The sequence below is a fragment of the Bombina bombina genome, chromosome 3 (assembly GCF_027579735.1).
Source record: "Bombina bombina isolate aBomBom1 chromosome 3, aBomBom1.pri, whole genome shotgun sequence".
Taxonomy (NCBI): Eukaryota; Metazoa; Chordata; class Amphibia; order Anura; family Bombinatoridae; genus Bombina; species Bombina bombina.
The window spans coordinates 1,165,168,836-1,165,191,872 of record NC_069501.1 but is presented as its reverse complement, the minus strand read 5'-3'; the positions used below and the strand labels follow the sequence as shown (position 1 = coordinate 1,165,191,872).

General features: G+C 40.5%; 1 non-coding gene across 1 annotated transcript; it reads right to left on the bottom strand.

Moving 5' to 3' along the window:
* Positions 1 to 7,487: 7,487 nt before the first annotated feature.
* Positions 7,488 to 7,623, bottom strand: LOC128654771 (small nucleolar RNA SNORA5). Its single transcript, XR_008401498.1, has one exon. It is a non-coding gene; the product is annotated as a small nucleolar RNA SNORA5 (small nucleolar RNA).
* Between the last annotated feature and the right edge of the window lie 15,414 nt (positions 7,624 to 23,037).

Here is a 23,037-nt window from a genome sequence, read left to right as displayed (position 1 = left end):
TCACAGAGTCAGAGAACCTCTTTGACCAAGAATCAAGCGTTCAAACTCCACACCTTAAAATTAAGGTTTTGAGATCCTGATGGAAAAAAGAACCTTGAGACAGAAAGACTGGTCTTAACAGAAGAGTCCACAGCTGGCAAGAGGCCATCCGGACAAGATCCGCATACCAAAACCTGTGAGGCCATGCTGGAGCTACCAGCAGGACAAACGAGCATTCCTTTAGAATATTGGAGAATACCCTTGGAAGAAGAACTAGAGGCGGAAAGATATAGGCAGGATGACACTTGTAAGGAAGAGATAATGCATCCACTGCCTCCGCCCGAGGATCCCGGTATCCGGACAGATACCAGGGAAGTTTCTTGTTTAGATGAGAAGCCATCAGATCTATTTCTGGGAGTTCCCACATTTGAACAATCTGAGGAAATACCTCTGGGTGAAGACCATTCGCCCAAGTGCAACGTTTGGCGACTGAGATAATCCGCTTTCCAATTGTCCATACCTGGGATATGAACCGCAGAGATTAGACAGGAGCTGGATTCCGCTCAAACCAAAATTCGAGATACTTCTTTCATAGCCAGAGGACTGTGAGTCCCTCCTTGATGATTGATGTATGCCACAGTTGTGACATTGTCTATCTGAAAACAAATGAACAACTCTCTCTTCAGAAGAGGCCAAGACTGAAGAGCTCTGAAAATTGCACGGAGTTCCAAAATATTGATCGGAAATCTCACCTCCTGAGATTCCCAAACCCCTTGTGCCGTCAGATACCCCCACACAGCTCCCCAACCTGTAAGACTTGCATCTGTTGAGATTATAGTCCAGGTCGGAAGAACAAAGAAGCCCCCTGAACTAAACAATGGTGATCTGTCCACCATGTCAGAGAGTGTCGTATAATCGGTTTAAAGATATTAATTGAGATATCTTTGAGTAATCCCTGCACCATTGGTTCAGCATACAGAGCTGAAGAGGTCGCATGTGAAAACGAGCAAAGGAAATCGCATCTGATGCGGCAAACCTAAGACCTAAAATTTCCATGCATAAGGCTACCAAAGGGAATGATTGTGACTGAAGGTTTTGACAAGCTGATATCAATGTTAAACTTCTCTTGTCTGACAAGGACAGAGTCATAGACACTGAATCTATCTAGAAACCTAAAAAGGTTACCCTTGTCTGAGGAATCAATGAACTGATTGGTAAATTGATCCTCCAACCATGAACTTGAAGAAACAACACAAGTCGATTCGTATGAGATTCCTCGAAAATGAGAAGACTGAGCAAGTACCCAGATATCGTCCAATAAGGAAATACCAAAACCCTGTTCTCTGATTACAGAAAGAAGGGCACCGAGAACCTTTGAAAAAAATTCTTGGAACTGAGGCTAGGCCAAACGGTAGAGCCACAAAACTGGTAATGCTTGTCTAAAAAGAGAATCTCAGACACTAAAAGTGATCTGGATGAATCGGAATATGCAGATACACATCCTGTAAACCTATTGTAGACATATAATGCCCTTGCTAAACAAAAGGCAGGATAGTCCTACAGTAACCATCTTGAATGTTGGTATCCTTACATAACGATTAAATATTGATAGATCCGGAACTGGTCTGAAGGAATTGACCTTCTTTGGTACAATGAAGAGATAAAATAAAACCCCAGCCCCTGTTCCAGAACTGGAACTGGCATAATTACTCCAGCCAACTCTAGATCTGAAACACATTTCAGAAATGCTGAGCCTTTGCCGTGTTAACTGGGACACGGGAAAGAAAAAAATCTCTTAGCAGGAGGCCTTAACTGAAGCCAATTCTGTACCTTTCTGAAACAATGTTCTGAAACCAGAAATTGAGAACGGAATTGATCCAAATTTCTTTGAAGAAAACTTAATCTGCCCCATACCATCTCTCCTTCATACCCCTCACTGAGAGATTAATCAGTGCTAAGGTCCGCACCTACATGGGTACTTAGGAGCTGGCTATAGGTTTTCTATAAGGCTTGGATATATTCCAAACTGGAAATAGTTTCCAAACTGATACCGCTCCTGAGGATGAAGGATCAGGCTTTTGTTCCTTATTGTGAGGAAAGGAACGAAAATGATTATTAGACCTAAATTTACCTTAGATTTTTTATCCTTTGGTAAAAAAGTTCCCTTCCTTCCAGAAACAGTTGAGATAATAATTTATTACCCTGGAAAGAAAGGGAAAGCAAAGTTGACTTAGAAGACATATCAGCATTCCAAGTTTAATCCATAAAGCTTTTCTAGCTAAAATAGCTAGAGACATATACCTGACATCAACTCTAATGATATCAAAAGATGGTATCACCAATAAAATTATTAGCATGTTATAGAATAATAATAATGCTATAAAATTATGATCTGTTACTTGTTGCGCTAAAGCTTCTAACCAAAAAGTTGAAGCTGCAGCAACATCCGCTAAAAATATAGCAAATCTAAGAAGATTACCTGAACATAAGTAAGCTTTTCTTAGAAAGGATTCAATTTTCCTATCTAAAGGATCCTTAAATGAAGTACTATCTGCCGTAGGAATAGTAGCACATATAGCAGGAGTAGAGACAGCCCCATAACCTTAGGGATTTTGTCCCAAAAAACTCTAATCTGTCAGATGGCACAGGATATAATTGCTTAAACGTTTAGAAGGAGTAAAAGAATTACCCAAATTATTCCATTCCCTGGAAATTACTTCAGAAATAGCATCAGGGATATTAAACACTTCTGGAATAACTACAGGAGATTTAAACGTTTAGATTTAGTATCAAGAGGACCAGAATCCTCTATTTCTAATGCAATTAATACTTCTTTAAATAAAGAACGAATAAATTCCATCTTGAACAAATACAAAGATTTATCAGCATCAACCTCTGAGACAGAAACCTCTGAACCAGAAGAACCATTATCAGTATCAGAATGATGATGTTCATTTAAAAATTCATCTGAAAAAAGAGAAGTTTTAAAAGACTTTTATGTAAACTAGAAGGAGAAATAACAGACATAGCCTTCTTAATGGATTTAAAAAATAAAATCTCTTATGTTTATCAGGGACACTCTGAAAATAAGATGTTGACGGAACAGCAACAGGTAATGTAACAGTACTAAAGGAAATTTTATCTGCATTAATAAGTTTGTCATGACATGCAATACAAACAACAGCTGGAGAAACAGATACCAAAAATTATAGCAGATACACTTAGCTTGGTAGCTCCAGCACTAGACCGCGATTTTCCTGTAGTATCTTCTGACTCAGATGCAACGTGAGACATCTTGCAATAAGTAAGAGAAAAAACAATATATAAAGCAAAATTGATCAAATTCCTTAAATGACAGTTTCAGGAATGGGAAAAAAATGCCAAAGAACAAGCTTCTAGCAACCAGAAGCAATGAAAAAATAAGACTTAAATAATGTGGAGACAAAAGTGACGCCCTTATTTTTTAGCGCCAAATAAGACGCCCACATTATTTGGCGCCTAAATGCTTTTGGCGCCAAAAATGACGCCACATCCGGAACGCCGACATTTTTGGCGCAAAATAACGTCAAAAAATGACGCAACTTCCGGCGACACGTATGACGCCAGAAACGGAAAAGAATTTTTGTGCCAAAAAAGTCCGCGCCAAGAATGACGCAATAAAATGAAGCATTTTCAGCCCCCACGAGCCTAACAGCCCACAGGGAAAAAAGAGTCAAATTTTTGAAGGTAAGAAAAAATGAATAATTCAAATGCATTATCCCAAATATGAAACTGACTGTCTGAAAAATAAGGAAAGTTGAACATTCTGAGTCAAGGCAAATAAATGTTTGAATACATATATTTAGAACTTTATAAACAAAGTGCCCAACCATAGCTTAGAGTGTCACAGAAAATAAGATTTACTTACCCCAGGACACTCATCTACATGTTTGTAGAAAGCCAAACCAGTACTGAAACGAGAATCAGCAGAGGTAATGGTATATATAAGAGTATATCGTCGATCTGAAAAGGGAGGTAAGAGATTAATCTCTACGACCGATAACAGAGAACCTATGAAATAGACCCCGTAGAAGGAGATCACTGCATTCAAATAGGCAATACTCTCCTCACATCCCTCTGACATTCACTGCACGCTGAGAGGAAAACCGGGCTCCAACTTGCTGCGGAGCGCATATCAACGTAGAATCTAGCACAAACTTACTTCACCACCTCCATCGGAGGCAAAGTTTGTAAAACTGAATTGTGGGTGTGGTGAGGGGTGTATTTATAGGCATTTTAAGGTTTGGGAAACTTTGCCCCTCCTGGTAGGAATGTATATCCCATACGTCACTAGCTCATGGACTCTTGCTAATTACATGAAAGAAATCTAGTTGGTAAAGCTCTGCATTTTATACTGGGCACCGCCATCTTGAAGCTTGTGTATTGCTGCATCCTGTGATAGGGGCTGTGCACTTTCACAGATTTGTGATATTAACGCACTTCTGTTTAGTTCACATAATCGAAAGTGACAGTGTTACGTTTTTCTACAGTTTAAAAGTTACATAACAAATATAAACTCCAAGATGGCTGGCGCCCAGCATGAAGATGCAGAGCTTCACCAATAATTGTAAGGGGCTAAATAGCAGGCACAGGAGGAAAAACAATAGCATGGTGAGTATGAAGCAACTATAGTTGTATTGTGCAGTTTAATGCCACTTTAAGATAGAACATGTGGTCAGCCTCATGCTTGAAATACGTGTGCAGAAAGAAGTTAACATGGGTTTTTCGTAATAGGATTAACAAAGTTAAGGATTTAAATGGCTACAATGGTTGCTTGTGTTTACCACGTGCCACTTCCTATTAACTGACTGGGCCAGTTTCAACTAGTTGCCCTCTGGAATTGCACAAAGGAAATACTTTAACAGCTACCTTTTGTTTTCTATAAACATTCTTCTGTTTTCTTTTTAGTTCAGGCAAAACAGTAGGGTCAAAAGATTTATTTGTTTTATGTATTGTTACAAATATTCTCATAGAACAAGGCAGACACAGGAATATATTTATCTTCTAGTCCTACTTGCGGCTTTAAGTGAACATAAGAGTCTAAACCAAGTATTGTCCCAGCGTTCTGCTGAAAGACCTTTTACAATGAAATGTATTTGCATTTAAAAAGGACACAGAACTATAAAATGTGTTTCTCCTTAATGTGTTCCAAATGACTTGTTATATCTTATGCAGAGTATTAAATGTATGAGAAATTGTTCCTTCATGTTTATTTCTGCATTTTAAATAGCTGTTTTTCTCATTAAAACCATTATCTAGGACATGTCCATAACAATCAGCTGAGCCTGTAATGCTAGGTACTGAAGTGCTAATTATGGTTAGGAGATAAACAAGCAGATATTTCACATATAAAAATCTCTCCCTCAAAACCCTCACTGAGAGATTAATCAGTGCTACTGTCTCCTATTCACATATAAATCTCTCCTTCATACCCCTCACTGAGAGATTAATCAGTGCTACGGTCTCCTATTCACATATAAAATCTCTCTACTTCATACCCCTCACTGCGAGATTAATCAGTGCTACTGTCCCCAATTCACATATAAATCTCTCTCTCTCCCTCATACCCCTCACTGAGGGATTAATCAATCAGTGCTACTGTCTCCTATTCACATATAAATCCCTCTCTCTCTCCTTCATACCCCTCACAGAGATTAATCAGTGCTACTGTCTCCTATTCACATATAAATCTCTCCTTCATACCCCTCACTGAGAGATTAATCAGTGCTAATGTCTCCTATTCACATATAAAATCTCTCCTTCATACCCTTCACTAAGAGATTAATCAGTGCTATGGTCTCCTATTCACATATAAATCTCTCCTTCATACCCCTCACAGAGATTAATCAGTGCTACCGTCTCCTATTCACATATACATTTCTCTCTCTCCTTCATACCCCTCACAGAGATTAATCAGTGCTACGGTCTCCTTTTCACATATAAATATCTCCCTCTTTCCTTCATACCCCTCACACAGAGATTAACCAGTGCTACTGTCTCCTATTCACATATAAAAGCTCTCTCCTTCATACCTCACACAGAGATTAATCAGTACTACTGTCTCCTATTCACATATAAATCTCTCTCCTTCATACCCCTCACTAAGAGATTAATCAGTGCTACTGTCTCCTATTCACATATAAAATCTCTCTCTAATTCATACCCCTCACTAAGAGATTAATCAGTGCTACTGTCTCCTATTCACATATAAAATCTCTCTCCTTCATACCCCTCACTGAGAGATCAGTGCTACTGTCTCCTATTCACATATAAATCTCTCTCTCTCCTTCATACCCCTCACTGCAAGATTAATCAGTGCTACGGTCTCCTATTCATATATAAAATCTCTCTCCTTCATACCCCTCACTGAGAGATTAATCAGTGCTACCGTCTCCTATTCACATATAAATATCTCTCTCCTTCATACCCAACACAGAGATTAATCAGTGCTACTGTCTCCTATTCACATATAAATCTCTCTCTCTCCTTCATACACCTCACTGAGAGATTAATCAGTGCTACTGTCTCCTATTCACATATAAATCTCTCTCTCTCTCCTTCATACCCAACACTGAGGAGAGATTAATCAGTGCTACTGTCTCCTATTCACATATAAATCTCTCTCCTTCATACCCCTCACTGCAAGATTAATCAGTGCTACTGTCTCCTATTCACATATAAATCTCTCTCCTTCATACCCCTCACTGCAAGATTAATCAGTGCTACTGTCTCCTATTCACATATAAATCTCTCTCCTTCATACCCCTCACTGCAAGATTAATCAGTGCTACTGTCTCCTATACACATATAAATCTCTCTCTCTCTTTCATACCCCTCAATGCAAGATTAATCAGTGCTACTGTCTCCTATTCATATATAAAATCTCTCTCCTTCATACCCCTCACTGAGATTAATCAGTGCTACCGTCTCCTATTCACATATAAATCTCTCTCTCTCCTTCATACCCCTCACTGCAAGATTAATCAGTGCTACTGTCTCCTATTCACATGTAAATCTCTCTCTCCCCTTCATACCCCTCACTGAGAGATTAATCAGTGCTACGGTCTCCTATTCACATAGCTTTTTTACAGAGAAAACATTGTTACTTATTTTCAGCATAAGTGGTGGTGGGTGGGGGGTACAGCAAGCAAAGGCAGCTATTTCAAATAACTACTAAAATGTAAAGTAGCTGTTTACAAACAATTAAATTCTCCAGCAGGTGAAATGGACCATTAGGAACACAAAGGTGAGAACATTTTAAAATACAGTTCCCCTTCAAATTAAAAAAAGAGGCTTCTTAAAAGGGACAGTAAAGGCAAAATTAAAAAACGTGTGTAGATTGGATAGAGCATAACATTTAAACACATTTCCAATTTACTTCTATTATCAAGATTGCTTATAGGTATCTTTGTTAAAGAGTAATTATAGGTGAGCTCAGGAGCGTGCATGTGCCTTTAGCCATCTGGCATCAGTGTTTGCAACAATGTTTATAGCAGTGTTATACATACAAAAACTGCTGCCATAGAATGCTACAGACTCTCTATGGCAGCAGAGTTTGCAACTATGTATAACATGGCTATAACCATTGTTATAAACACTGCTGCCATATGGCCAAACCCACATAAAAACTCCTGAGCGTACCTAGAATTTTACTTTTTAATGAAGGATACCAAGAGAATGAAGCAAAATTGATAGAAGTAAATTGGAAAGTTGTTTAATATGTTATTCTCTATCCAATTTATACACGTTTAACTTTTTTTTTTTTTTTTTTATTTACCTGTTCCACGCGAAAAAAAACCTAGTGCATGTACACTGATACCGATTTGGTAGGTATGCCCTGTGTATAACCCACGGAATATGCTTAGCAATCAGCACCTTTTAATAATATCTGTGCAATCATATTCCCAGGGGGCAACACTGTTCAACATTTTGGAACTATTGATATTCCCCATTTTCCTCTATATTCTTTATAGACAATGGTGAGAAATGCTTAAAAAATGTATAAAAAAAGAAATACTAACTTCCTTCTATACTTACAAGACGACAAAAGACCAGCACAAATGTATGACAACACCTCTGAACACTTGGTAAGTCTCCAAAGGCTGTCACTCCTGCAAAGGTTCCTACCGTGTTAACTCAATTAGAATGACTTAACGAATATTTATCTATAATTGCAGTGTATAATCTTATTTAAATCTTATTACATTTCTATATTTAAATGATGAGGGAAAAAAGTGTTGCAGACACACACTGGTTTAAAAGGGGCACTGTACTAAAGCAAAATTATATCCATTTGATCGGCATTTAATCATCTATGGGTGGTTGCCAGAAGTAGCAGCTGTTAAAATTGATAGATTTAGGAACTTTGCTATTAATACAATGGTTACATTAGAACACACTTTAAACAAGAATACAGGTAGCCCTCAGTTTACGCAGGGGTTAGGTTCCAGAAGGAATGGTTGTAAATCGAAACTTCAATTGAAAATTGAAACCCAGTTTATAATGTAAGTCAATGAGAAGTGAGGGAGATAGGTTCCAGGCCCCTCTCAAAATAGTCATAAGTAACACTTAATACATTATTTTTAAAACTTTGAAATGAAGACTTTAAATGCTAGACAGCATTATAAACCTAATAAAAACAGAATTTATGCTTACCTGATAAATTACTTTCTCCAACGGTGTGTCCGGTCCACGGCGTCATCCTTACTTGTGGGATATTCTCTTCCCCAACAGGAAATGGCAAAGAGCCCAGCAAAGCTGGTCACATGATCCCTCCTAGGCTCCGCCTACCCCAGTCATTCGACCGACGTAAAGGAGGAATATGCATAGGAGAAATCATATGATACCGTGGTGACTGTAGTTAGAGAAAATAATTCATCAGACCTGATTAAAAAAAACAGGGCGGGCCGTGGACCGGACACACCGTTGGAGAAAGTAATTTATCAGGTAAGCATAAATTCTGTTTTCTCCAACATTGGTGTGTCCGGTCCACGGCGTCATCCTTACTTGTGGGAACCAATACCAAAGCTTTAGGACACGGATGATGGGAGGGAGCAAATCAGGTCACCTAGATGGAAGGCACCACGGCTTGCAAAACCTTTCTCCCAAAAATAGCCTCAGAAGAAGCAAAAGTATCAAATTTGTAAAATTTGGTAAAAGTGTGCAGTGAAGACCAAGTCGCTGCCTTACATATCTGATCAACAGAAGCCTCGTTCTTGAAGGCCCATGTGGAAGCCACAGCCCTAGTGGAGTGAGCTGTGATTCTTTCAGGAGGCTGCCGTCCGGCAGTCTCATAAGCCAATCGGATGATGCTTTTAAGCCAAAAAGAGAGAGAGGTAGAAGTTGCTTTTTGACCTCTCCTTTTACCAGAATAAACAACAAACAAAGAAGATGTTTGTCTGAAATCCTTTGTAGCCTCTAAATAGAATTTTAGAGCACGAACTACATCCAAATTGTGTAACAAACGTTCCTTCTTTGAAACTGGATTCGGACACAAAGAAGGCACAACTATCTCCTGGTTAATGTTTTTGTTAGAAACAACTTTCGGAAGAAAACCAGGTTTAGTACGCAAAACCACCTTATCTGCATGGAACACCAGATAAGGAGGAGAACACTGCAGAGCAGATAACTCTGAAACTCTTCTAGCAGAAGAAATTGCAACCAAAAACAAAACTTTCCAAGATAGTAACTTAATATCTACGGAATGTAAGGGTTCAAACGGAACCCCTTGAAGAACTGAAAGAACTAAATTGAGACTCCAAGGAGGAGTCAAAGGTTTGTAAACAGGCTTGATTCTAACCAGAGCCTGAACAAAAGCTTGAACATCTGGCACAGCCGCCAGCTTTTTGTGAAGTAAAACAGATAAAGCAGAAATCTGTCCCTTCAAAGAACTTGCAGATAATCCTTTCTCCAAACCCTCTTGTAGAAAGGATAGAATCTTAGGAATTTTTATCTTGTTCCATGGGAATCCTTTAGATTCACACCAACAGATATATTTTTTCCATATTTTATGGTAAATTTTCCTAGTTACAGGCTTTCTAGCCTGGATAAGAGTATCAATGACAGAATCTGAAAACCCACGCTTTGATAAAATCAAGCGTTCAATCTCCAAGCAGTCAGTTGGAGTGAAGCCAGATTCGGATGTTCGAATGGACCTTGAACAAGAAGGTCCTGTCTCAAAGGTAGCTTCCATGGTGGAGCCGATGACATATTCACCAGGTCTGCATACCAAGTTCTGCGTGGCCACGCAGGAGCCATCAAGATCACCGAAGCCCTCTCCTCATTGATCCTGGCTACCAGCCTGGGAATGAGAGGAAACGGTGGGAATACATAAGCTAGGTTGAAGGTCCAAGGCGCTATCAGTGCATCTACTAGAGTCGCCTTGGGATCCCTGGATCTGGACCCGTAGCAAGGAACCTTGAAGTTCTGACGAGACACCATCAGGTCCATGTCTGGAATGCCCCATAATTGAGTTATTTGGGCAAAGATTTCCGGATGGAGTTCCCACTCCCCCGGATGGAAAGTCTGACGACTCAGAAAATCCGCTTCCCAATTTTCCACTCCTGGGATGTGGATTGCAGACAAGTGGCAGGAGTGATTCTCCGCCCATTGAATTATTTTGGTCACTTCCTCCATCGCCAGGGAACTCCTTGTTCCCCCCTGATGGTTGATATATGCAACAGTCGTCATGTTGTCTGATTGAAACCTTATGAATTTGGCCTTTGCTAGTTGAGGCCAAGCTTTGAGAGCATTGAATATCGCTCTCAGTTCCAGAATGTTTATCGGGAGAAGAGATTCTTCCCGAGACCATAGACCCTGAGCTTTCAGGGGTTCCCAGACCGCGCCCCAGCCCACCAGACTGGCGTCGGTCGTGACAATGACCCACTCTGGTCTGCGGAAGCTCATTCCCTGTGACAGGTTGTCCAGGTTCAGCCACCAACGGAGTGAATCTCTGGTCCTTTGATCTACTTGGATCGTCGGAGACAAGTCTGTATAATCCCCATTCCACTGTCTGAGCATGCACAGTTGTAATGGTCTTAGATGAATTCGTGCAAAAGGAACTATGTCCATTTGCGCAACCATCAAACCTATTACTTCCATGCACTGCGCTATGGAAGGAAGAAGAACAGAATGAAGTACTTGACAAGAGCTTAGAAGTTTTGATTTTCTGGCCTCTGTCAGAAAAATCTTCATTTCTAAGGAGTCTATTATAGTTCCCAAGAAGGGAACTCTTGTTGACGGGGACAGAGAACTTTTTTCTATGTTCACTTTCCACCCGTGAGATCTGAGAAAGGCTAGGACAATGTCCGTATGAGCCTTTGCTTTTGACAGAGACGACGCTTGAATCAGTATGTCGTCCAAGTAAGGTACTACTGCAATGCCCCTTGGTCTTAGCACCGCTAGAAGGGACCCTAGTACCTTTGTGAAAATCCTTGGAGCAGTGGCTAATCCGAATGGAAGTGCCACAAACTGGTAATGCTTGTCCAGAAAGGCGAACCTTAGGAACCGATGATGTTCCTTGTGGATAGGAATATGTAGATACGCATCCTTTAAATCCACCGTGGTCATGAATTGACCTTCCTGGATGGTAGGAAGAATTGTTCGAATGGTTTCCATTTTGAACGATGGAACCCTGAGAAATTTGTTTAGAATCTTGAGATCTAAAATTGGTCTGAATGTTCCTTCTTTTTTGGGAACTATGAACAGATTGGAGTAAAACCCCATCCCTTGTTCTCCTAATGGAACAGGATGAATCACTCCCATTCTTAACAGGTCTTCTACACAATGTAAGAATGCCTGTCTTTTTATTTGGTTTGAAGACAATTGAGACTTGTGGAACCTCCCCCTTGGGGGTAGTTCCTTGAATTCCAGGAGATAACCTTGAGAAACTATTTCTAGCGCCCAAGGATCCTGAACATCTCTTGCCCAAGCCTGAGCAAAGAGAGAGAGAGTCTGCCCCCCACCAGATCCGGTCCCGGATCGGGGGCCAACACTTCATGCTGTTTTAGTAGCAGTGGCAGGTTTCTTGGCCTGCTTACCCTTGTTCCAGCCTTGCATCGGTCTCCAGGCTGGTTTGGTTTGAGAACTATTACCCTCTTGCTTAGAGGGTGTAAAATTTGAGGCTGGTCCGTTTCTGCGAAAGGGACGAAAATTTGGCTTATTTTTAGCCTTAAAAGACCTATCCTGAGGAAGGGCGTGGCCCTTTCCCCCAGTGATGTCTGAAATAATCTCTTTCAAGTCAGGGCCAAACAACGTTTTACCCTTGAAAGGGATGTTAATCAATTTGTTCTTGGAGGACACATCCGCTGACCAAGACTTTAGCCAAAGCGCTCTGCGCGCCACAATAGCAAAACCTGAATTTTTCGCAGCTAATCTAGCTAATTGCAAAGTGGCGTCTAAGATAAAAGAGTTAGCCAATTTAAATGCTTGAACTCTGTCCATAACCTCCTCATACGAAGATTCTTTATTGAGCGACTTTTCTAGTTCTTCGAACCAGAAACACGCTGCTGTAGTGACAGGAACAATGCATGAAATTGGTTGTAGAAGGTAACCTTGCTGAACAAACATCTTTTTAAGCAAACCCTCTAATTTTTTATCCATAGGATCTTTGAAAGCACAACTATCTTCTATAGGGATAGTAGTGCGTTTGTTTAGAGTAGAAACCGCCCCCTCGACCTTGGGGACTGTCTGCCCTAAGTCCTTTCTGGGGTCGACCATAGGAAATAATTTCTTAAATATAGGGGGAGGAACAAAAGGTATGCCGGGCCTTTCCCATTCCTTATTTACAATGTCCGCCACCCGCTTGGGTATAGGAAAAGCATCGGGGGGCACCGGGACCTCTAGGAACTTGTCCATCTTACATAATTTCTCTGGAATGACCAAATTGTCACAATCATCCAGAGTAGATAACACCTCCTTAAGCAGAGCGCGGAGATGTTCTAATTTAAATTTAAAAGTAATAACATCAGGTTCAGCTTGTTGAGAAATTTTTCCTGAATCTGAAATTTCTCCCTCAGACAAAACCTCCCTCCTGGCCCCTTCAGATTGGTGTGAGGGTATGTCAGAACCATTATCATCAGCGTCCTCATGCTCTACAGTATCTAAAACAGAGCAATCGCGCTTTCTCTGATAAGTGGGCATTTTGGACAAAATGTTTTTAATAGAATTATCCATTACAGCCGTTAATTGTTGCATAGTAAGAAGGATTGGCGCACTAGATGTACTAGGGACCTCTTGTGTGGGCAAGACTGGTGTAGACACAGAAGGGGATGATGCAGTACCATGCTTACTCCCCTCGCTTGAGGAATCATCTTGGGCAACATCATTATCAGTGGCATCATTGTCCCTACTTTGTTTGGACACTATGTCACATTCATCACATATATTTAAATGGGGAGGAACCTTGGCTTTCAAACATACAGAACATCGTCTATCTGATGGTTCAGACATGTTAACAGGCATAAACTTGATAACAAAGCACAAAAAACGTTTTAAAATAAAACCGTTACTGTCACTTTAAATTTTAAACTGAACACACTTTATTACTGAATATGTGAAAAAGTATGAAGGAATTGTTCAAAATTCACCAAAATTTCACCACAGTGTCTTAAAGCCTTAAAAGTATTGCACACCAAATTTGAAAGCTTTAACTCTTAAAATAACGGAACCGGAGCCGTTTTTACATTTAACCCCTATACAGTCCCTGGTATCTGCTTTGCTGAGACCCAACCAAGCCCAGAGGGGAATACGATACCAAATGACGCCTTCAATAAGCTTTTTCAGTGGTTCTTAGCTCCTCACACATGCATCTGCATGCCTTGCTTTCCAAAAACAACTGCGCATTAGTGGCGCGAAAATGAGGCTCTGCCTATGACTAGAAAAGGCCCCCAGTGAAAAAGGTGTCCAATACAGTGCCTGCCGTTTTTTTAATACATCCCCAAGATTAAAAGAACTATTTATAGTTATAATCCACTAAATATACTTATAAAGTAATCGTTTTAGCCCAGAAAAATGTCTACCAGTCTTTAAAGCCCTTGTGAAGCCCTTTATTCTTATACTAAACTAAGAAAATGGCTTACCGGTTCCCATAGGGAAAATGACAGCTTCCAGCATTACCAAGTCTTGTTAGAAATGTGTCATACCTCAAGCAGCAAAGTCTGCCCACTGTTTCCCCCAACTGAAGTTAATTCATCTCAACAGTCCTGTGTGGAAACAGCTATCGATTTTAGTAACGGTTGCTAAAATCATCTTCCTCTTACAAACAGAAATCTTCATCTCTTTTCTGTTTCAGAGTAAATAGTACATACCAGCACTATTTTAAAATAACAAACTCTTGATTGAAGAATAAAAACTACATTTAAACACCAAAAAACTCTTAACCATCTCCGTGGAGATGTTGCCTGTGCAACGGCAAAGAGAATGACTGGGGTAGGCGGAGCCTAGGAGGGATCATGTGACCAGCTTTGCTGGGCTCTGCCATTTCCTGTTGGGGAAGAGAATATCCCACAAGTAAGGATGACGCCGTGGACCGGACACACCTATGTTGGAGAAATAATCACACAACACAAAATATAAAATTAAACTAAATTAAATGAACAAAACATTTGCTAAACATAATTATAAACTTAATGAAATAATAACACAACACAGACTTCACTTGCATTTTTCTGCAAACAGTTCTTTCTATGCATTCCAATCTGGACTGAGTTATAGACCGGAAGATCTTGTTCCTTTAAAATATGCTCGATAGCTCAGGTCTGGTTAAAATGATTAATTTCAGCTTGCTTGGCTTTGCTGCAACACAAGCGGACAGCTCCACCTACCTGCTATTTTAATAAATGCACTGCTTCTCAATGCTTTTCAATAGCAGTCACATGACTGGAAAAAAAGGTTGTTATTCTGAAACGGTGTAAATTGAACCGTTGTAAAAAAATATTACAAATTATAAGTGTTGTTACTTAAAGGCATAGTCTAGTCAAAATTAAAAACTTTCATGATTCAGCGAGAGCAGCAATTTTAAGCAACTCTCTAATTTACTCCTATCATCAATTTTTCTTAGTTTTCTTGGTATCTTTATTTGAAAAAGCAAGAATGTAAGCTTAGGATCGGGCCCATTTTTGGTTAATCTCCTAGTAGTGCTTGCTGATTAGTGGCTACATTTAGACACCAATCGGCAAGCGCTACCGAGATTAACGGAAAATGGACCGGCTTGTAAGCTTACATTCTTGCTTTTTCAAATAAAGAAGGTTGCAATTTACTTTTATTATCAAATTTGCTTTGTTCCAATGATATTCTATGTTAAAGAGATACCTAGGTAGGCATCTGGAGCACTACATGGCAGGAAAAAGCGCTGCTATATTTTGCAAATGGATAACATTCTTGCAAAACTGCTCATTTACAGTGCTCCAGAAATAGGCCGGCTCCTAAGCATAGAACAAAAGATACCAAATGAATAAAGAAACATTGATAATAGAAGTAAATTAGAAAGTTGTTTAAAATGTCACGCTATGTCCGAATCAAGAAAGAAAAAAACTTGGGTTTCATATCCCTTTAAAGTCCCATTTTTACTTTGCAGTCTCTGAAAAAGTCTGACACTTGAATAGTGTGCAACAAAACATGTCACGTCACATTGTGGGTATTCTGCACTCACTTTTGTGTTTTAATGTTTGCCCTTAATAAACCTGGCATTTTTATGCATGCACAGACTCCATTATATTTCTTATTGATTATCAAATTGAAACTAAACACAGTAGTATCAGATGTGTACTTCCTTATGCCGTCTCCATAGTAGACAAAAAAACATAATTTATGCTTACCTGATAAATTCCTTTCTCCTGTAGTGTGGTCAGTCCACGGGTCATCATTACTTCTGGGATATTAACTCCTCCCCAACAGGAAGTGCAAGAGGATCACCCAAGCAGAGCTGCTATATAGCTCCTCCCCTCTACGTCACACCCAGTCATTCGACCAAGAACCAACGAGAAAGGAGAAGCTAAAGGGTGCAGTGGTGACTGGAGTATAATTTAAAAATTTAGACCTGCCATAAAAAACAGGGCGGGCCGTGGACTGACCACACTACAGGAGAAAGGAATTTATCAGGTAAGCATAAATTATGTTTTCTCCTGTTAAGTGTGGTCAGTCCACGGGTCATCATTACTTCTGGGATACCAATACCAAAGCTAAAGTACACGGATGACGGGAGGGACAGGCAGGATCTTTATACGGAAGGAACCACTGCCTGAAGAACCTTTCTCCCAAAAATAGCCTCCGAAGAAGCAAAAGTGTCAAATTTATAAAATTTGGAAAAAGTATGAAGTGAAGACCAAGTTGCAGCCTTGCAAATCTGTTCAACAGAGGCCTCATTCTTAAAGGCCCAAGTGGAAGCCACAGCTCTAGTAGAATGAGCTGTAATTCTTTCAGGAGGCTGCTGTCCAGCAGTCTCATAGGCTAAACGTATTATGCTACGAAGCCAAAAAGAGAGAGAGGTAGCAGAAGCTTTTTGACCTCTCCTCTGACCAGAGTAAACGACAAACAGGGAAGATGTTTGTCGAAAATCTTTAGTTGCCTGTAAATAAAATTTTAGGGCACGAACTACATCCAGATTGTGCAGAAGTCGTTCCTTCTTTGAAGAAGGATTAGGACACAAGGATGGAACAACAATCTCTTGATTGATATTCCTGTTAGTGACTACCTTAGGTAAGAACCCAGGTTTAGTACGCAGAACTACCTTATCCGAGTGAAAAATCAGATAAGGAGAATCACAATGTAAGGCTGATAACTCAGAGACTCTTCGACCCGAGGAAATAGCCATCAAAAATAGAACTTTCCAAGATAACAATTTTATATCAACGGAATGAAGGGGTTCAAACGGAACGCCCTGTAAAACGTTAAGAACAAGGTTTAAACTCCATGGCGGAGCAACAGTTTTAAACACAGGCTTAATCCTGGCCAAAGCCTGACAAAAAGCCTGAACGTCTGGAACTTCTGACAGACGTTTGTGTAACAGAATGGACAGAGCTGAGATCTGTCCCTTTAAGGAACTAGCGGATAAACCCTTTTCTAAACCCTCTTGTAGAAAAGACAATATCCTAGGAATCCTAACCTTACTCCAAGAGTAACCTTTGGATTCGCACCAATATAGGTATTTACGCCATATTTTATGATAAATCTTTCTGGTAACAGGCTTCCTAGCCTGTATCAGGGTATCAATTACTGACTCAGAGAATCCACGTTTTGATAAAATCAAGCGTTCAATCTCCAGGCAGTCAGCTTCAGAGAAATTAGATTTTGATGTTTGAAGGGACCCTGAATCAGAAGGTCTTGTCTCAGAGGCAGAGACCAAGGTGGACAGGATGACATGTCCACTAGATCTGCATACCAGGTCCTGCGTGGCCACGCAGGCGCTACTAGAATTACTGATGCTCTCTCCTGTTTGATCCTGGCAATCAATCGAGGAAGCATCGGGAAGGGTGGAAACACATAAGCTCTCCCGAAGGTCCAAGGTGCTGTCAAAGCATCTACCAGGACTGCTCCCGGATCCCTGGATCTGGACCCGTAACGAGGAAGCTTGGCGTTCTGTCGAGACGCCATGAGATCTATTTCTGGTTTGCCCCAACGTCTACAGTCGTGATGTTGTCCGACTGAAATCTGATGAACCCCCGAGTTGTTAACTGGGGCCAAGCCAGAAGGGCATTGAGAACTGCTCTCAATTCCAGAATGTTTATTGGCAGGAGACTCTCCTCCTGAGTCCATGATCCCTGAGCCTTCAGGGAATTCCAGACAGCGCCCCAACCTAACAGGCTGGCGTCTGTTGTTACAATTGTCCAATCTGGCCTGCTGAATGGCATCCCCCTGGACAGATGTGGCCGAGAAAGCCACCACAGAAGAGAATTTCTGGTCTCTTGATCCAGATTCAGAGTAGGGGACAAATCTGAGTAATCCCCATTCCACTGACTTAGCATGCACAATTGCAGCGGTCTGAGGTGTAGGCGTGCAAAGGGTACTATGTCCATTGCCGCTACCATTAAGCCGATCACCTCCATGCATTGAGCCACTGACGGGTGTTGAATGGAATGAAGGACACGGCAAGCGTTTTGAAGTTTTGTTAACCTGTCTTCTGTCAGGTAGATCTTCATTTCTACAGAATCTATAAGAGTCCCCAAGAAGGGAACTCTTGTGAGTGGAAAGAGAGAACTCTTCTTTTCGTTTACCTTCCACCCATGCGATCTTAGAAATGCCAGTACAAACTCTGTATGAGACTTGGCAGTTTGAAAGCTTGAAGCTTGTATCAGAATGTCGTCTAGGTATGGAGCTACCGAAATTCCTCGCGGTCTTAGTACCGCCAGAAGAGCCCCCAGAACCTTTGTGAAGATTCTTGGAGCCGTAGCCAACCCGAATGGAAGAGCTACAAACTGGTAATGCCTGTCTAGGAAGGCAAACCTTAGATACCGGTAATGATCTCTGTGAATCGGTATGTGAAGGTAAGCATCCTTTAAATCCACTGTGGTCATGTACTGACCCTTTTGGATCATGGGAAGAATTGTCCGAATAGTTTCCATTTTGAACGATGGAACTCTTAGGAATTTGTTTAGGATCTTTAAATCCAAGATTGGTCTGAAGGTTCCTTCTTTTTTGGGAACCACAAACAGATTTGAGTAAAACCCCTGTCCGTGTTCTGACCGCGGAACCGGATGGATTACTCCCATAAGTAATAGGTCTTGTACACAGCGTAGAAACGCCTCTTTCTTTATTTGGTTTGTCGACAACCTTGACAGATGAAATCTCCCTTTTGGGGGAGAGGATTTGAAGTCCAGAAGATATCCCTGAGATATGATCTCTAACGCCCAGGGATCCTGGACATCTCTTGCCCAAGCCTGGGCGAAGAGAGAAAGTCTGCCCCCTACTAGATCCGTTTCCGGATCGGGGGCCCTCAATTCATGCAGTCTTAGGGGCAGCAGCAGGTTTTCTGGCCTGCTTGCCCTTGTTCCAGGACCGGTTAGGTCTCCAGCCTTGTCTGTAGCGAGCAACAGCTCCTTCCTGCTTTGGTGCAGAGGAAGTTGATGCTGCACCTGCCTTGAAATTACGAAAGGAACGAAAATTAGACTGTCTAGCCTTCGGCTTGGCTCTGTCTTGAGGCAGGGCGTGGCCTTTACCTCCTGTAATGTCAGCGATAATTTCTTTCAAACCGGGCCCGAATAAGGTCTGCCCTTTGAAAGGTATGTTGAGTAACTTAGATTTAGAAGTAACATCAGCTGACCAGGATTTTAGCCACAGTGCTCTGCGTGCCTGAATGGCGAATCCGGAATTCTTAGCCGTAAGTTTAGTTAAATGTACTACGGCATCTGAAACAAATGAATTAGCTAGCTTAAGTGTTTTAAGCTTGTTTGAAATTTCCTCTATAGTTATTGAGTCAAGAGTCTCTTCCAGGGACTCGGACCAAAAGGCTGCTGCGGCCGTGACAGACGCAATACATGCAAGGGGTTGCAATATAAAACCTTGTTGAACAAACATTTTCTTAAGGTAACCTTCTAATTTTTTATCCATTGGATCAGAAAAGGCACAGCTATCCTCCACCGGGATAGTGGTACGCTTAGCCAGAGTCGAAACCGCTCCCTCCACCTTAGGGATAGTCTGCCATAAGTCCCGTGTGGTGGCGTCTATTGGAAACATTTTTCTAAATACAGGAGGGGGGGAAAAGGGTACACCGGGCCTATCCCACTCCTTAGTAATTATCTCTGTAAGCCTCTTAGGTATAGGAAATACGTCAGTACTCGCCGGTACCGCATAGTATCTATCCAGCCTACATAATTTCTCTGGAATTGCAACGGTGTTACAATCATTCAGAGCCGCTAATACCTCCCCTAACAGTACGTGGAGGTTTTCAAGCTTAAACTTAAAATTAGAAATGTCTGAATCCACTCTAATGGTATCAGAACCGTCACCTGCAGATTGAAGCTCTCCGTCCTCATGTTCCGCATACTGTGACCCAGTATCTGACATGGCCCTAGCATTATCAGCGCACTCTGTTCTCACCCCAGAGTGGTCCCGCTTCCCTCTAAGTTCTGGTAATTTAGACAAAACCTCAGTCATAACATTAGCCATGTCCTGCAATGTGATTTGTAATGGCCGCCCTGAAGTACCCGGCGTTACAATATCACGCACCCCCCGAGCGGGAGATGCAGGTACTGACACGTGAGGGGAGTTAGTCGGCATAACTTTCCTCTCGTTGTCTGGTGAATGCTGTTCAATTTGTACAGATTGACTTTTATTTAAAGTAGCATCAATACAATTAGTACATAAATTTCTATTGGGCTCCACTTTGGCTTTAGCACATATAGCACAGAGATATTCCTCTGAGTCAGACATGTTTAACACACTAGCAAATAACCAGCAAACTTGGAATTACTTTTCAATTCACTTTTACAAATAGTATGAAAAAAACGTACTGTGCCTTTAAGAAGCACAGAAAGATATGACAGTTGAGTACAATAAAACAGATACATTTATGAAATCAAATTTTTTCCCAGTAAAAATACAATTTTAGCAAAGGATTGCCCCCATTAGTAATGGATAACTAACCCTTTAATAGCAGAAAAAATGTACAGAATGTAACGTTTTTTATCACAGTCAAGCACAATCTCACAGGTCTGCTGTGAGTGATTACCTCCCTCAAAATAACTTTTGAAGACCCTTGAGCTCTGTAGAGACGAACCGGATCATGCAGGGAAGAAGAACAGACTTGTGACTGAATTTTTGATGCGTAGTAAAAGCGCCAAATTAAGCCCCTCCCCCTCACACACAACAGTGAGGGAGATCAGTAAACTGTCATAAATGAAATAAAATGCCCGCCAAGTGGATAAAACTAATGCCCAAACAAGTTTTCACCCAGTACCTCAGAAAAATAAACGATTTCACATGCCAGCAAAAACGTTTAACATTAATAAATGAATTGTCATAAAAAGCCTGCTGCAAGCCGTTTTCACTGCAAAATAGGCTAAAGCTTTATGTAAACAGTATTATTCCAGTGAAATGCCATTCCCCAGAATACTGAAGTGAAAATATACATACATGACAGCCTGATACCAGTTGCTACTACTGCATTTAAGGCTGAACTTACATTATATAGGTATTGGCAGTATTTTCTAGTCAATTCCATTCCTCAGAAAATAATATGCTGCTACATACCTCTTTGCAGGTGAACCTGCCCGCTGTCCCCTGATCTGAAGTTTACCTCACTCCTCAGATGGCCGAGAACAGCAACATGATCTTAACTACTCCGGTTAAAATCATACAGAAAAACTCAGGTAGATTCTTCTTCAAATTCTCCCTGAGAAGGAACAACACACTCCGGTGCTGTTTTAAAATAACAAACTTTTGATTGAAGTTATAAAAACTAAGTATAATCACCACAGTCCTCTCACACATCCTATCTATTAGTTGGGTGCAAGAGAATGACTGGGTGTGACGTAGAGGGGAGGAGCTATATAGCAGCTCTGCTTGGGTGATCCTCTTGCACTTCCTGTTGGGGAGGAGTTAATATCCCAGAAGTAATGATGACCCGTGGACTGACCACACTTAACAGGAGAAATTAAAATCCCCACCAATTAGGAATAATGTGTAATATTTTTACCCCAAACAATTTAGATTGAAAACATAACTCGGCACTCTGGGTAATCATATAGCATCACTCTGAATAAAACATACTTGTTTATATAGGTGAAGATGTGATGTATTAACAACAAACAAAAACATGGGAACTGGCAATAAAAATGCAACACTTATGCTGCATTACATAAAGCAATCAATGTAACAACGTATTTCCTTATAAAATATGATGCAACAATAATTGGATCAGTCAGTCTTGTATTACTTACACTATGCAGAACAATGTCTATTTTAAAGTGATTGGAAAGTTTCTTAGTGTAATGCACTGTATATATAATTAGACTTCAAAACACGGGCACTTTCATTAAAAGGGACACTGAACCCAAATTTTTTCTTTTGTGATTTAGATAGAGCGTGCAATTTTAAGCAACTTTCTAATTTACTCCTATTATCAATTTTCCTTCGTTCTCTTGCTATCTTTATTTGAAAAAGAAGGCATCTAAGCTTTTTTCTTGGTTCAGCACTCTGGAGAGCACTTTTTGATTGGTGGATAAATGTATCCACCAATCAGCAAGGACAACCCAGGTTGTTCACTAAAAATGGGCCGGCATGCTAACTTACATTCTTGCATTTCAAATAAAGATACCAAAAGAATAAAGAAAATTTGATAATAGGAGTAAATAAGAAAGTTGCTTAAAATTTTATGCTCTATCTGAATCGCAAAAGAAAAAAAATTTGGGTTCAGTGTCCCTTTAATTAAAAAAAATTTTAAGACCATTTATTTGTAAATATTTACCATTTTGTGATGTAAACATCACAGCATTCCACCGTCTGCACCTCATACTTCATCTAGCTGAGCAATGACGAATCCAGCTTCATCCAATCGTTGCGTGCCCCACATGGGGCAAGTTCTTGGGGCCCGCAACAATTGGGAGAAGACGGATTCGTCATTGCTTCGCTAAATGAAATACGAGGTGCAGGCGGAGGATCGGCGCAATATTTACCATCACAAAATGGTAAATATTTTACAAATAAAACGGTCTTAAAAAAATGTAATCAATGAAAGTGCACCTGTTTGGAAGTCTTATTGTATATACTGTGCATTACACCAAGAAATTTTACAATCACTTTAAAGAAAACAAATTCAATAACAGCTGTCTGTGTGAAACAAGCTGTTGATAAAAAAGGTGTAGTTGTAAATTAACCCTTTATTTGGGAAAATACATTAAACTAGAAGTGACGCATTTACAAATGTGTTCAGGAATAAAAATACTACAATATAAAAAGAATTGGTATAATTTGCAATATGAGTTTGGGTAACTTTTTAAACAAAGCCGGATTCGTCATTGATATGCAAAATACAGAAGGAGAAGCAGGTTGAGGATTGGCGGTCTGCTTACCCTAACGAAAAGCGTG